Source organism: Pagrus pagrus (assembly GCF_965226575.1).
Source record: "Pagrus pagrus genome assembly, chromosome: 14".
Classification (NCBI taxonomy): Eukaryota; Metazoa; Chordata; class Actinopteri; order Spariformes; family Sparidae; genus Pagrus; species Pagrus pagrus.
The window spans coordinates 30,449,309-30,464,690 of NC_140198.1; positions in this window are offsets into that span (position 1 = coordinate 30,449,309).

Consider the following 15,382-nt stretch of genomic DNA (forward strand, 5'->3'; position numbering starts at 1 on the left):
CCTTCTGGGCAGTGCAGGTGTCACACCGATGCACGTAGAGCTCTACGTCTTGGTGACACCCTGGCCAGTAGAGCAGGGACTGGAGGTGGTGAAGGGTCTGTGTGATTCCAAAGTGGCCTGCCCCCACTGAGCTGTGGACAAGCTGGAGCACCCTGGGTTGTAGTAGGTAAGGCACCAGGAGCTGGAACATGTCACGGCTGCCATCAGGGGTCTGGCAGAGGTGGTGGAGGAGGCTGTCATGGCTGACGAGACTGGGAGTAGAGATCATCTGGTTTCAGCATCCAGTGCTGATACTGCTTGCCTCGCTGGTCGCTGGCCTGCCCCCATTCAGCCCTGGACATGGGAGAGGACAGGGTCTTGGCTCTGGTCAAGTCAAACGTCTTCTGGATCTGTGGTTGCGAAGCTGTGGTCATGGGACATAGCAGTACTGGCATTCCTCTTCCTCTACCTCGGTGTGTTCGTTTGCACGGATGCCTGTAACATAAGTGCCTTAGAGACCTGGCATGGCATGGTCAGTGTTATGAATAAAAGTGCCGTGCGGAAACCCCCAATGTTGCCTGCCGTCTCTTGAGTAACCGGAGCTACCCGGCGTTGCCACACTTAAGTGGACCATCACCTTCCCCTTCACTAGCCCACGTTACGTCGTCTCTCTCCCGAATCCAAAATAACTCCATATAGCAGAAGTGCTGTTCTTCGTCGACCATTTACATCGCTTTTCTCTCCTCCCTCAGCCATCATAACCTGGCAATCACCACCAAACTGATGCCGATTAATTTTGTCAGGGTAGCTAACGGCTAGCTGGGGCTTCATCTGACAAAAACAAACAGGCAGTCAAAACAAAACTCCAAGGACAACACCCCTCTGTACCATTGTATGTTTGTGATTATATCAATTGTGATGTAATTCAATATATGCTTAATGTGACACGTCCTTAATGTATCAAAAGAAATAGTCCCATGCTAAATGGAACATCCCTTTAACATTATTCTTCCTGGCAATCAAATATTCGAAAGATGCAGTCTCTGTCATCAGTTGAGTCCAATTTGCAAGCCCCGGTGTACACGTGCTCTTCCAATTCCTCAATATCAGCCTTGCTGCAGTTATGACGCCTGCTGTTATTAGCACATGCTGTCCTTTGTTGACTCCTTGTGGCAAAAGTGTGCTATCTCCCAGGAGACAAAACAGTGGAGATTCCGGTAGGCTTTGTCCCAACCAATCTCCCAGTTTCCTTAATACTTTTTTCCAGAAAGGTAGTACCACCGGACATTCCCAAAAGGCATGCAAAATGTACCATCTTTTCCCTTACACTTCCAACACCTTTTGTCTTCTACTAAACCCATTCTGAAAAGCTTCATAGGAGTATAGTAAAATCTATGTATGATTTTGTAATGGATAAATTTGCTTCTAATATCCCTAGTGGCCCACCCAACCTTGGAAACTATATTATGCCATCTCTCCCTACTTATTTCACATTCTAAATCTCTTTGCCATTTTAATCTAAGATTCTCAGTGTTGACACTTAGTAGTTCCATTATATTTTTGTAAAATATTGAGGCACTATGCATTGTACTTGGCAAATCAAAAAGGTTTTGCAACATGTTAGGTTCTTCTATATTTCTGTTAAGTGGGAACACACTCTGCACACTGCTCCTTAGTTGTAAATATTTCCAAAATTCACCCCTTCCCTCCAGGAGAAATTGATCCACTAGCTCCTGATATGACTTAAAAACTGCCTCCTTATACAGATCATCAATCACACATATATGGTTCCTCTAAATCAAATCAAATCAAATCACATTTTATTTGTATAGCCCAAATTCACAAATCACAGTTTGCCTCAGAGGGCTTTACAATCTGTACAGAGACGACACCCTCTGTCCTTCGACCCTCGATTCGAGTGAGGAAAAAAGGCCCTTTTAACAGGGAAAAAAAATGCGGAAGAAACCTCAGGGAGAGCCACAGAGGAGGGATCCCTCTCCCAGGACGGACAGACGTGCAATAGATGTTGCATGTACAGAGCAGATCAACGAGATCACAATGTATTCAATTATAAGCGATGGTTGACAGGAGTGAAAGTACATAAAGATGTATTACAGCAATAATAATGAAATGCACATGGAAATGTGATTACTAGTGATAACAGTAGTAGTGATTAATGGTAAGGATGGTATGTAGTAATGCATTACAATAATAGTAGTGGAACGTATGTAACAGAGATGTGACTAATATTAGCGACAGTAGTGGTGGGTGTCAGGCAGGGTCATGGCAGTAGGCGCATCCACGATCAGGCAGGGCCATAGCAGTGGGTGCATCCACGATCAGGCAGGGCCATAGCAGTGGGCGCATCCACGATCCACGACCCGGGCGCGGCCAGGATCCATGGGAGCCTGTAGGACTAGAAAGCACAAGGACTCCGGGGAAGAAGTAAGTCAGTGACATGCAGTAGATGGGGCATGTATACAGGCATAATGTATACAGATGGAGAGGAGAGGAGAGAGAAGCTCAGTGTGTCATTGTCCCCCGGACTAGGCCTATAGCAGCATAACTAAGAGCTGGTCCAGCCCTAACTATAAGCTCTATCGAAGAGGAAGGTCTTAAGTCTACTCTTAAAGGTAGAGAGGGTGTCCGCCTCCCGGACCAAAACAGGAAGATGGTTCCACAGAAGAGGAGCTTGATAGCTGAAGGCTCTGGCTCCCATTCTACTTTTGGAGACTTTAGGAACTACAAGTAATCCTGCGTTCTGGGAGCGTAGTGCTCTAGTTGGGTGATAGGGTAGTATGAGCTCCTGGAGATATGATGGTGCCTGACCATTAACAGCTTTGTAAGTGAGGAGAAGGATTTTAAACTCTATTCTTGATTTTACAGGGAGCCAGTGCAGAGAGGCCAATACAGGAGTAATATGATGTCTTTTCTTAGTTCCTGTCAGTACACGTGCTGCAGCATTCTGGACCAGCTGGAGACTCTTTAGAGACTTGTTAGGGCAGCCTGATAATAGAGAATTACAATAGTCCAGCCTGGAAGTAACAAATGCATGGACTAGCTTTTCTGCGTCTTTTTGAGACAGGATGGGCCTGATTTTTGCAATGTTACGTAGATGAAAAATGCAGACCTTGAAATTTGTTTTATGTGGGAGTTGAAGGACATATCTTGATCAAAGATAACTCCCAGATTCCTGACGGTGGTGCTGGAGGCCAAGTTAATGCCATCCAAACTCGCTATATCATTAGATAATGCATCTCTAAGGTGTTTAGGACCAAGTACTATAACTTCGGTTTTATCTGAGTTTAACAGCAGAAAATTGCAGGTCATCCAGGTCTTAATGTCCTTGAGACATGCATGGAGTTTAGTAAGCTGATTAGTTTCATTTGGCTTTATTGATAGGTATAACTGTGTATCATCTGCATAGCAATGAAAGTTTATGGAGTGTTTCCGAATTATATTTCCTAGAGGGAGCATATGTAAGGTGAATAGTATGGGTCCAAGCACGGAGCCTTGAGGAACACCATGACTAACCTTGGTATACAGGGATGACTCGTCATTAACATGTACAAACTGAAATCGATCCGATAAATAGGACTTTAATGTGGGTCCTTTAATGCCAATTAAGTGTTCCAGTCTCTGTAGTAGAATGTGATGATCAATGGTATCAAATGCAGCACTAAGATCTAGTAAGACCAGGACAGAGACAAGTCCTTTGTCAGAAGCGATTAGGAGGTCATTTGTAACTTGCACCAGTGCCGTCTCTGTGCTATGATGTGCTCTAAAACCTGATTGAAAATCCTCATATAAACTATTTTTATGAAGAAAGTCACATAGCTGGTTGGCGACTGCTTTCTCACGGATCTTGGAGAGGAAAGGGAGGTTGGATATAGGTCTATAGTTGGCTAAAGCTTCTGGATCAAGATTAGGCTTTTTAAGGAGCGGTCTAATTACAGCTAGTTTAAAGGATTGTGGTACGTATCCTGTTAATAGAGACAGGTTGATCATTCCTAGTAAAGATGTGCTAATTAAAGGTAAAGTTTCCTTCAGCAACCTAGTTGGGATGGGGTCTAGGAGACAAGTTGTTGGTCTAGATCAGGGTTTCTCAACGGGGGCGGTACCGCCCCCCAGGGGGCGCTCTAAACATTGTGGGGGGCGCTGGGAGCGTGAGGGCTGAGAGGGGGGCGCTCAGGCATGAATGGGGGGCGCCACAACTTGGCTTGTACAAAGTTCATTTGAACTCTACATTTTAAACTTTCATGGTTTCCCAACTTTTTTAGTGCAAATAACCGACCTAAATAGTCTACTTTATGGGTGTTTCAATAAATTCTACTGAGCTACATGTTATGAGATCGGTGCGTGTCCTTTTATCGGTGCGATATCGTCGCCGATAGGATTTTACATGCGTTGCTCTCATTGCCGTAATTCCTAGACCGTTTGTGCTATCGAACAAATTTAAACTGTTCCTGCAAGCTGAGACTCTGGCCTTTGCACCCATATAAACCTCATTACGGTAGGCTATAGGTATCGCGAGTTATGGCCGGGCGAATATAGGCGAGCCAACGGGATTTTACAGACGTTGTTCTCATTACTGTAACTCCTTGACTGTTTGTGCTATCGAAAAAATTTCAACGGTTCCTGAAAGCTGAAACTCTGACCTTTTCACTGATATATGGGTTATTACGGTAACTCGTTTCTCTGCCCGCGGAGAGACAAACAGCACAGAGAGGAGAAAGACGGAGAGGAAGACCGAGAGGAGAGAAGGGCGGCAGACCCGGACATTTTTACGAGACGTTTTTATGACGATTGTGTGGCATTTGAGCATATTTGTGTGAGCAAGACATGTCAAGAAAGTCATCAAGGGTGACAAAACCTTCACAGAGGTTCACTGAGGATCACAGTGACCATGATGAAGGAGAAACTTCATCTGAACCAGAGCATGTAGTAAACGTTGTAGCTAGCTAGCTAATAAGCTAACATTTTTATGACTACTGTACTTACTGTAAGTCACTTTCACAAAACAGGCCAAAAAATAAAAACTATGAGCTAAGAGCGGTGTGTGTGTGTGTAGAGGTGAGCGAGCGAGAGTAGAAGCGGTCGAGAGGAAAAAGTGTATCTTAACGTTCAGATATAGTTTCATAAAAATAAAGCTGCTGTCTGAGACCAAGAACCCGAGTCTGCTGCTTCCACTGCTGGGTAAAAGGGAAGAGATCTCCTCTCTGCTCCCTGACCACGATTGGACGAGCTGAGCAGGAACGGCCTCCATAGTAACGCCCGTAAACAATAAATAAATCAATAAATAAAGCGCGTACAGCCCTATATAGTCCCCCTATTTAAAATAGGCTTTTTTTCTTCTTTTTTTCCTGGGTTCATGTCAGCGTCTCAGTGCTCAGGCAATGACCGTTTCTTTTCAAATGTTTAATAAGCCTAGAGCGCATTAATTAACGCACGAGCGATTTCTGTTTTTTTATTGGTTCATTCACTGTTGTTCACGTGAAGTGTGCGTGTTGTTGGCATCCCTGACTACATTAGCCTTCTAAAACTAATTTTCAACAAATTCTGCTGTGGTGGTATTTTTCTTCCCAAGTTCCACGTTGCTTAATACACCTGGGGTTATTTTCAAATGTTGTGATATCGTGAAGTGATATTAACGTTAACCACTTCTATTCAGACTTAATATGCAATTCATTCATCATCCTCAAATGCTGTGTGGCCTTTCTCTCAGTAGAAACACCAGTTTGACTTAAATTCTATCTCACAGCTCTTTGCAGAAAGATCCTAGCAACTCAAGCGCTCAGGGTCCCATTACAACTAAAATAACATTTCCATGTTGTTTACCAGTTTCTCCAGGCATAGTGTTGAGTTATATACAAACATGACCTACTATATGTGTCAAAAACATACATTTTGGAGGCAATGTTCAAATTAAAATCCATGCTTTCATTTCCTATAAAATGTTCAGATTTGCTCAGCAGCACATCATGTTGGGGGCATAAATACAACTTCAATCCAATAAAAACAGGGACTTTAAAGCAAACGAATGGCTTCTGTCATACAAAACCCGATGTCAATTGAAGTCCACCGGCCATAACACACTGTTTACAAGAACACGTCAAACACCAGAACATATAGTAGATTTGCCTCCCCCCTGGGGGCGGTAAGAGGATCATGGTATGGTCAGGGGGGCGTTTGTTCAAAAAAGGTTGAGAACCACTGGTCTAGATGAAGAAACCATCGAAGTTAGTTGGTGGAGGTCGATGGGAGAGAAGCAGTCTAAATATAAGTCAGAATTTACAACTGTTTCTGAGGTTCCTGTGTTTAAAGATACAATAGTGCCAGTTGAGGGCAAGCGATGATGGATTTTGTCTCTAATAGTTAAAATTTGACTGAGCGTTGTAGGAATACATGGTTCAGTAGAGCTGTGACTTTCTGTCAGCCTGGCTACAGTGCTGAAAAGAAACCTGGTGTTGTTTTTGTTTTCCTCTATTAATGACGAGTAATAGCTTGCTCTGGCATTGCGGAGGGCCTTCCTATATATTTTAAGGCTATCTTTCCAGGCTAAGCGGGATTCTTCCAAGTTGGTGGAACGCCATTTCCTTTCAAATTTCCCTGATGTTTACTTCAATTTGCGGGTGTCCGAGTTATACCAGGGTGCTAACCTCCTGTGCTTTATAGGTTTCCTTTTCAGGGGGGCAATAGAGTCCAGTGTTGTTCGCAATGAGCCTGCAGTGCTATCAACAAGATGATCGATTTGTGAGGAACTGAGGTTAGCGGAGGAGTCCTCTATTATATTAAGACATGGCATTGAATTTAGTGCCAGCGGTATAATTTCCTTAAATTTAGCTACAGCACTATCAGATAGACATCTAGTGAAGGAGTTTTTGCCTAATGGTGTGTAGTCCAGTAATAGAACTTCAAAAGTTATTAAGTGATGGTCTGATAAAAGAGGATTCTGTGGAGAAACTGTTAGATTTTCAATCTCGATACCATAAGCTAGAACAAGGTCAAGGGTGTGGTCAAAACAGTGAGTTGGTTTATGTACACACTGAGAGAAGCCAATAGAGTCTAATAATGAGATAAATGCAGTACTAAGGCTATCATTAACGACATCCACATAAATATTAAAATCACCTACAATAATTACTTTATCTGATTTGAGGACTAGACTTGATAAAAACTCAGAGAATTCAGATAAAAATTCTGAGTAAGGACCAGGTGCTCGATACATTACAACAAATAGAACTGGCTGTAAAGTTTTCCACGTTGGATGTGAAAGACTCAGAACAAGGCTTTCAAATGAGTTATAATTTAATTTACATTTAGGAATGATTGACAGACTTAAGTCATAAATAGCTGCAACACCACCTCCTCGGCCGGAGCCTCGAGGAATGTGAGTATTAATGTGACTGGGTGGAGTGGATTCATTCAGGCTGACATATTCTTCAGGATGCAGCCAAGTTTCAGTAAGACAGAATAAATCAATATTACAGTCTGAAATTAAGTCATTTACTAGTACAGCTTTCGATGACAGGGATCTGATATTTAGGAGTCCGCATTTAATTCTCTTGTCTTGTTTTGAGATTGCAGAGTTGCTGTTAATTTTTATTAGATTTTCATGCACAACTCCTCTTCTGTGGACTTTTGATTTGATTAATTTAATTAATTTAGGTGGTCAGGGGGCAGACACAGTCTCAATGAAGTTTTGGGTGTGCAACTGATCTAATGGAAGCTCAGAGAAGCGTGTAAGACTGCAGCTCTGCCTCCTGGTCTCAACTCTGGGTTGTCAGGCTGGTTGTTGGCTAATGAAATGGGTTAAATTTCTAGAGATGAGAGCCGCTCCGTCCAAAGTGGGATGGATGCCGTCTCTCCTAATGAGACCAGGTTTTCCCCAGAAAGTCCGCCAATTATCAACAAAGCCCACATCGTTTGCTGGACACCACCTCGACAGCCAGCGGTTGAATGATGACATGCGGCTGAACATGTCATCACTGGTTAGGTCCTCTGCCAAGGATCCCAACAAAATGATCGTTTACCTATCACGATACGTGGATTATCAAATATGGACGAATAACCTTGTTTGTATTGTGACTTCCCCATCAACCTATGCACCTCAGACCACACCCATTGAGAATGCTTCAGAATGGGATTTTCCCCCCCCTCTACCACTTTAATCTGAGAAAGAGCCTGTATTGGTCTGGAGGGAGCCACCATGGCCATTTCTATCTTTACCCAATCCGGTTGAGAATCATAGAATCATAGAATCATAGCCCAATGCCTCACCAGCTTAGCCAGTTCAAAAGCCAAATTATATATCTCTAGATTTGGAAGGGCCAAGCCCCCATTTTCCCTAGTAGTACATAACTTTTTAATATTAATCCTAGGCTTTTTTCCATTCCACAAATAGTCTTTAACCATTTGATTATATTGTTTGTATATGCCACTAGGAAAGATAACTGGAAGCCTCATTGATACATAATTAAATTGTGGTGCTATCACCATCTTAATAGTATTAATTTTGCCCCACAAAGTAAGATTAATTATCTTCCATCTTTCCAATTTATTTTTCATCTTTTGAAGTAATGGCATTAGATTAATTTATATTATATCAGATAAATCAGCAGTTAACTTTAATCCTAGGTATTTCATTCCAACCGGGATCCATCCAAATTGAAAATTAGAGATCTCCGATTGAGAGAAAAACCTAGATACAGGCATCACCTCGGATTTCTGCCAGTTAATTTTATATCCAGATATTCGAGAAAATGTTTCGATCTTATTAAGGATTATAAGAATAGAACTAGCTGGGTCTGAAATAAGCAGCAAAATATCGTCCGCGTACAAAAACAGCTTATGTTCTGTCCCACCACCCCACACCCCTTTAATACCTGTATCTGTTCTTAGAACTATAGCTAATGGCTCTAGAAATATGGTAAAAAGCAGCGGACTTAACGAATCCCCCTGTTTCTGGCCCCTTGTGGGACCAAAGAAGGGAGATTTCAGACCATTAGTTAAAACAGATGCCTTAGGGGACAAGTAAATAATCTTTATCCATTTCATGAAACCCTCTCCAAATCCAAACACCCTCAAAGTATAAAAAAGGTAAGCCAGTTCCACTCTGTCATACGCTTTTTTTTTCATCCTGGTTTGTCCACATTAGATGTAGTAACTGCCTAACATTATCTGATGAAGAGCGCCCTTTAACAAACCCCACTTGGTCTGCGTGCACTATATGTGGCATAAATCTTTCTATTCTTGTGGCAAGCACTTTAGTAAGAATTTTTCCATCAACATCTATTAAACTAATGGGTCTATAACTCCCCAGGTCTAGGGTCTTTCTTTAGGATCAGAGTAATTAAAGCCTCATTAAACGTATCTGGTAATTGCCCCATATCGAATGATTCTTTATATACTTTTGTCAGTATAGGTGCCAATATGTCAATATATCTCTTACAATACTCAACTGGCAGCCCATCTAACCCCGGTGACTTTCCTATTTTTAGTGATGATATTGCATCTCTAACTTCTCCTTCAGTAATAACTCCCTCCATCTGTGCTACTTGTCTTTCTGACAGTTTTGGGATATTTATATTAGCGAAGAAGGCTTCAAATTGTTCTTCTGATGGATCTACTTCTGATTTATAAAGCTTCACATAAAAGTCTTTAAACACTTCATTAATGTCCTTTGCACCTGTTACCAGTTCCCCATTTGTGCTTTTAATTGCTGGTACTATAAAGCTAGCATCTTGTTTTTTTAATTGTCTAGCCAACAATTTACTGCCCTTTTCCCCACTTTCATAGAAGTTGCTTTTCATTCTAAACATAGCATATTCTACCTTTTTACTGTATAACTCATTTAACTGGAGCTTTAATTCACACACTTTTCTCAGACAGTCCTCAGTATGATTATCCGCCAGTTCTTTTTCTGCATCCTAATCCCAACATTTGTCTTTTACCGTCTTTTTTCTTCTTACTCGAGTGAGCTATTATTTTGCCTCTTACATACGCCTTAGAGGCCTCCCACACTAAACCTAATCTCTCAGTTGAACCTATATTAATGTCAAGGAACATTCTAAGATCTTCCCCTAATACATTGGCAAAGGTTTCATCCTGAAGCAATGACACATTCATCCTCCATCTATTAGACTTACTAATGTCTGACCCCAATTTTACCCCCCATTGCACAGTAGCATGGTCCGTTAATGCAATAGGCCCAATTGTACAGTCTACCGTTCCTTCTACCAGGTCTTTGGATACCAGAAAATAATCTAAGCGACTGTGACTTTTATGTACATTTGAATAAAACATGTATTCTCTATCTCTGGGGTGTACTAACCTCCAAATATCAACCAGGCCCAGATCTTTCATTATTAAATGTTTGGCTCTTCTGTCTCTCGGCACACTATCTGTGAAGGCCGTTTTATCCAAAACCCCATCTTGTACCTGGTTATAATCACCAGAAATTATAGTGTGACTGTCCTCTATTTCCCCCCATCATCTTATTAACATTATGAAAAAAGGCCGCCTCTTCCTTATTTGGGGCATATATATTACATACAGTACAGACCAAAAGTTTGGACACACCTTCTCATTCAATGAGTTTCCTTTCTTTTCATGACTATTGACATTGTAGATTCACACTGAAGGCATCAAAACTACGAATTAACACATGTGGAAATATGTACTTAACAAAAAAGTGTAAAACAACTGAAAATACGCCTTATATTCTAGTTTCTTCAAAGTAGCCACCTTTTGCTCTGATTACTGCTTTGCACACACTCCGCATTCTCTTGATGAGCTTCAAGAGGTAGTCACCTGAAATGGTTTTCACTTCACAGGTGTGCCCTGTCAGGTTTAATAAGTGGGATTTCTTGCCTTATAAATGGGGTTGGGACCATCAGTTGTGTTGTGCAGAAGTCAGGTGGATACACAGCTGATAGTCCTACTGAATAGACTGTTAGAATTTGTATTATGGCAAGAAAAAGCAGCTCAGATTAGAGACCAGGTCAATGCCACACAGAGTTCTAGCAGCAGACACATCTCTAGAACAACTGTTAAAGGAGACTGTGTGAATCAGGCCTTCATGGTAGAATAGCTGCTAGGAAACCACTGCTAAGGACAGGCAACAAGCAGAAGAGACTTGTTTGGGCTAAAGAACACAAAGAATGGACATTAGACCAGTGGAAATCTGTGCTTTGGTCTGATGAGTCCAAATTTGAGATCTTTGGTTCCAACCACCGTGTCTTTGTGCGACGCAGAAAAGGTGAACGGATGGACTCTACATGCCTGGTTCCCACCGTGAAGCATGGAGGAGGAGGTGTGATGGTGTGGGGGTACTTTGCTGGTGACACTGTTGGGGATTTATTCAAAATTGAAGGCATACTGAACCAGCATGGCTACCACAGCATCTTGCAGCGGCATGCTATTCCATCCGGTTTGCGTTTAGTTGGACCATCATTTATTTTTCAACAGGACAATGACCCCAAACACACCTCCAGGCTGTGTAAGGGCTATTTGACAAAGAAGGAGAGTGATGGGGTGCTGCGCCAGATGACCTGGCCTCCACAGTCACCGGACCTGAACCCAATCGAGATGGTTTGGGGTGAGCTGGACCGCAGAGTGAAGGCAAAAGGGCCAACAAGTGCTAAGCATCTCTGGGAACTCCTTCAAGACTGTTGGAAGACCATTTCAGGTGACTACCTCTTGAAGCTCATCAAGAGAATGCCAAGAGTGTGCGAAGCAGTAATCAAAGCAAAAGGTGGCTACTTTGAAGAACCTAGAATATAAGACATATTTTCAGTTGTTTCACACTTTTTTGTTAAGTATATAATTCCACATGTGTTAATTCATAGTTTTGATGCCTTCAGTGTGAATCTACAATTTTCATAGTCATGAAAATAAAGAAAACTCTTTGAATGAGAAGGTGTGTCCAAACTTTTGGTCTGTACTGTATATTAACCTTAACACCATTTATTTTAGCCTCAACACATATTATCCTCCCTTCATTGTCCTTATGTTGTTTCAGCATGAGAGAGTATATAATATACCTTTCGTCAAAAGTGACAGGTGACACGCCCCCCACGCGTTGAGCCAATGAGAGAGGGTTGACGTCACAAGCTAGACGCCCCCCGGCGTTGAGCCAATGAGAGAGGGTTGATGTCACAAGCTAGATCATGTGATGTTGAGTCAATGAGAGAGGGGGGTGATGTCATCAGTGCTATGGTTTTTAAGAAAGTAAAGTTTTCAAGACAGCAAGAAGTATTTTTTAATAAAATAAAAAAATGTCGACAAGACACATTGCAACTCAAACGGAGGTGAAAGAGATAAAACAGGAAAATATCCAGCCGGCTGACACGATGTGTGAAGATTCTACAGCTTTGCATTGGAAACAGAAACTGTTAAAAAGACACGTAGAAAAAACCATGGATGGGGTAAAAGAAGAAGAAGAAGAAGAAGATTCAACTGATTCTACATCGGCAGAGCACTGGAAACAGAAAATGCAAAAAAGATACGCAAAAACACCCGCGACGATGGAATTGGAAGTTGATGCTACAAGCAAAGATTCTACATCACCGGAGCAATGGAAAATGGATCTTGTAAAACGCCGTACTCTGAACGTGGTGCTCTCTGAAACACCGGTGACATGCTTTCGGGAAGTATGGGGAGCACCAAAGAAGCGACTATCACATCTGCGTCGCATTCAGATGCCCCCGCCGGAGGCTCTCCACAAAGAATGGCCGTTGCAGGACGGTGGTTTTTGGGGTTACGCATTCAACTACAGTGCAAACGAAGCGTGTTTCTACCAGCTTAAAAAAGGGGAGAGTTATAACCCTTCTGGGTTCAAGGTCACACTCACCTCCATACACTGGTCTGTCTTGAGCCTGTTGGGTTCAACCACTCTGAAACCAGAAGCCCGTCAAAATGGACAGAGTGAGGAGAGAAAAAGAGCCGGGAACACAATTGTATCCAACATGGTGTGGGAGACCAAAAGTTCAGCCTCTAGCAGATGGTACCTTAGAGCTAGCCATCAGGAGCGCGTGGAAGCAGAGAAGATTGAGGATGATTTTGTCCTGGAGTACTTTAGCAGCGAATGTGGTGTATTTCAGACAGCATTGCGCATTCCTCTCGGGGAATGGTTGAAAGTGATGGAGGAAAATGGGGAGAAGCTTAGACTACCGTTTGTAGCCAGCCGGGCCTTTACAGACATCATGTGGGTGAAAAGGGTTTTGTATAACGTAGACACTCCTTCTTTTTCCACAGCACCCAATCAAGAGTCCCTCCCTCCTCACCATCTAACATGTTTAAAAGACGCTAGATTTTTGCATCTGTTTCACTACTGCCTCAAGATGACCTCTCAGGAAACCCTGATGGTGCTACCGTCTCCTCCTCCTCCTTCACCACCTCCTTCTCCTTCGTCGCCTCCTCCTCCTCCTCCACCACCACCTTCTCATTCGTCGCCTCCTCCTCCTCCTCCTTCGTCGCCTCCTTCCGACCTCGGAGTCAGAAGGAATCCACCGAGTCCGCCGGGTGGGGTGCGTAAACCCAGGCGTACAGCTCTATCACAACGGAGGAGGGTTAGTAGTCCGTTTCCAAAGTGCCGCAAAAGGTTGTTTAGATGTTTGTCGGCCCCTACAGTACTGTGCAGATCTTATTCTTCTTTACCATCAACCATTCAGGAAGAGAGCGATCCAGAGCCTTTGACTGACTCTCAAACGCTGCCGGCTCCAGCACAATCACCGGCATCACCAGCACCACCACCACCACCATCACCCGAGCAACGAGAGGACGACACCGAGGAAGAGGATGACTCTGAGGACTCTGAGCACTCGTGTATGGTAGAGGAAGTCTCAGAGTACTCGGATGAGGACCTGACTGACGGGTATCTGACCTCCATTCTCATGAACACTGTGAAATCTGTGGTGGTGTATGTGTTGGAGCATGTTGTGTTTGCATGAAGAGGCCAACTACTTTTACCTGTCACATTTTGAACGAGTGAACAAAAGACTTTTGAAAACTACAATCATCCCCGCCATCACGTACGCTTTGGCGACACGTCAGCTTTACGTCTCTGAATGCAGAATCTACGGGCTCGTGGAGGCTTTTCTGTATGATCTGAAATTTGCCACTCGCATTAGTGAGAAAATAAAAACTCTACTTGAGCAAATGGTGGGCGACAACAAAGCTAAGCAATTCATGTTAGCAAGGTCCCTTGAGATATGGGAAAACAAACCAGTGGAGCAGGAGGTGGAGGATGATACCATGCTAGCACCTAGGGTAATGTTTAAGTAAATGTTGTAACTCTGTTGAAAACAAGTAAAAAAAATAAAAAATAAAAAATGGGGAATTTTCCTCAAAGAATGCTGACCTGTGTAGAAGAACACATGATTGTTAATCGTTTAGTCTCTGTTTTGAGTCATGTTACCAAAAACAAAACAAATTGCTCTCTGTTTAGAGACGCAGAGGTTATTCAAATGGAAAAGATGTTGGAGTTGGCTCGATCTCACTCTGTGCAGACACCTTGGGAAGGCTTGTAGACAGCGCCTTGACGCTAGTTGACGACTGTATACTTTCGTCAACATTTAACAAAATTATCAGAGAGACAAACGCCACGCACTTGGGACATTTATTTACATTGTATGCTTTGTTTGTAGATGTAGTAAGTCGGCGTGTACAAAACAACATCCCAACAGATGTCTTGGCAGAATTGAGAAAGGTACACATTACTCTCAGAGACACCTTTGATAGCTCTGTACTGAGGAGAGCCCTGGCTGTCATTCAATCCGACTGTTTTTAATTTTTTTTCAATATGTTACTTTTATTGCATAGTTTTAGCTCTTGTAATGCATAGATTTTTTAGTTCATGTAATGCATATATTTTCTAAAATGCTTAGATTTTTTAACTCTTAGTTAGTTAGTTGATTTTGGTACGGTCACTTGTATTGCTTTTGATATCTATTTTGATACAATGTGAATAAAAAAAAATATAAACGGGTCAACACTTTTGTTGTTTTTTTCATAAACTTTGAAGAGGCGTGGAGTAAACATGTCTGAGAAACGTGTCATGAAAAAGTGTATTATAACCCCTCTCACCCGGGGAGTTTTGGTGGGGTGAATAGACTACACAAGGCTGTGCAGGATGAAACTGGTAAAAAAGTAAAGATTGAAAAAGTCAAAGAATTCCTCTCAGAGCAGGACACTTATACTCTCCATAAACCGGCCAGAGTACATTTTACCCGGAATAGAGTGTTTGTACCCCGACCTCTGGTTCAATCCAGGCAGACCTTTGCGATATGCAGGCTTTGGTAAAGCACAACGACGGTTACAATTATCTCTTGACCGTTATAGACGTATTTTCAAAAAAGGCCTACGTAAGGGCTCTAAAGAGAAAATCAGCCCCTGAGGTCGT